Here is a 2,057-nt window from a genome sequence, read left to right as displayed (position 1 = left end):
TTCTGCTGTGTATAAGGTCGCTATGGGTTGGTACCGACTTGATGGCACCTAAAAACAACAACAACGACAATGAATATAAACATTCAGACCTCATATTGTCAAAGCAAACAATCAGGTTTCTTCCATAAAGTTGAATTAAGATATGAAATTAAAATTTTAATCTGTTGGCTCTGAACATTCAGGTCTCTAATGGTAACTGTGGCAAGTTTTTAAAAAACAGATACTATAGTCATATGCTGTTGTTGTTGTTGTTAAGTGTTAAGTCAGTTTTGACCTAGTGACCCTGTAATAGAATTTCTGAAGCTTTGAATCTTTTGCTGGAGCAGAAAGCCTCATCTTTCTCCCAAAGAATGTTTGATGGGCTCAAACTGCCAATCTTGTGGTTCACAGTCCAGTGGAGCCATCATGCTACTGTTGTTGTTGTTGTTTTTATGTGTTGTGAAGTTGGTTCCGACTCATAGCATCATTGTACAGGGTTTCCAAGGCTGTAAATCTTTATGGGAACAGAAAGCCTCATCTTTCTCTGGTGGAACAGCTGGTAGTTTTGAACTGCTGACCCTGTTGTTAGCAGCCCAATTTGTCACCACTACGTTACTGTAGTCATTGGTAAATTATATTGGACTCTATTTTCTCCAGTTCTCAGATTCTTCAATTAGGATGCATATCAGAAGTAAACAAGTAAGAAATAAAAACACAACAAAATCTTAGGCAAAAGATGCCCACAACCTGGGAGCATTTAATGGGTTAAAGTATGACTCCATATAAAATGGCACTTACTGGACTTAATTTCAAAAACAATTGGGGAAGAGGACAAAGGCAATGAAAGGCTTGGCTACTTCTCAGATGCTCTGTTTTGTTATATTATCTCTTAAATTATAAGACCACTTTCAATTCCAAATAACTCTTCCACTAGATTTAGAAAACTGGTCCAGCTACTTCCATATTCTATGTGTGAACCCTGAAAAGATTGACACTCACCATAAAACATTGCTAAAAATATTTTAGATTTGGCAAATATAATCATATTTTTGCCTTCTGAATGGATTCTCTGAATTTTAATTCCAGAAACATTTCAAGGAGAATTAATTTTCACGTCTCTGATTAATTTGTACTACATTTTTCATAATATTTTATAAGAGCTATTTTATGTATGACCAAGAAAGAAATTAGTTTTAAAATACTTTGGGTCTATGAACCAGTAAGTCACATTTTCCACAAAATGTGTAGATTAAAATACATTAAATGATGAGGTGACGTGCTTCCAAACTCAGAACTCTACTGAGCAAGATCTCCTTATTCATCTAAGAGACCATAGATCACTCAAACCGTATGTACTTAGTGGGTACAGAAAACAAACAGAAATTTTATTTGCCTTCACAGTGCTGACAACCTGTTGAGGAAGGCTTGATGTTGTTAGAGGCCAGGAAGTCTGTTCTGACTCACAGTGAACCAATGAACAACAGAACAAAACACTGTCCCATCCTATACCATCCTCACAATTGTTGTTATGTTTGAGCCCATTGTTGCTGCCACTGTGTCAATCTACTTCTATGGGTGTCTTCCTCTTCTTCAGTGACCATTCACTATACCAAGAATGATATTCTTCTCCAGGGACTGAACCTTTCTGGCAACATTTCAAAAGAAAAAGATGATGAAGTCTCAACATCCATGTTTCTGAGGGGCATTCTGGCTGGACTCCTTCCAAGACACATTTGCTTTTCTGGAAATGCACAGTACCTTCAATGTTCTTTTTAACACCATGATTCAAATACATCAATTCTTCTACAGTCTTCCTTATTCATTCAAAGTCCAACTTTCACATGCATATGAGACAATTGAAAAGACCACGGCTTAGGTCAGGTGCACCTTAGTCTTCAAACTGACATCTTTGTTCTTAAAACATTTTAAGAAGGATGGGGCTTGATGGTGTATAGGGTAGAGGTGCAGTGAAGTTTGTCCTCAACAATACCAGAGATACCAGGCAAAGCGGGTACAGGGCAGAGCTCCAAAACTCTGAACCATATAGATAGGAATATTTTAAAAGTTTGAAGACTTAT

The sequence above is a fragment of the Chrysochloris asiatica genome, unplaced genomic scaffold, assembly GCF_000296735.1.
Source record: "Chrysochloris asiatica unplaced genomic scaffold, ChrAsi1.0 scaffold00010, whole genome shotgun sequence".
NCBI lineage: Eukaryota > Metazoa > Chordata > Mammalia > Afrosoricida > Chrysochloridae > Chrysochloris > Chrysochloris asiatica.
The sequence above is the reverse complement of the archived record's forward strand: the minus strand, read 5'-3'. Positions refer to the sequence as shown.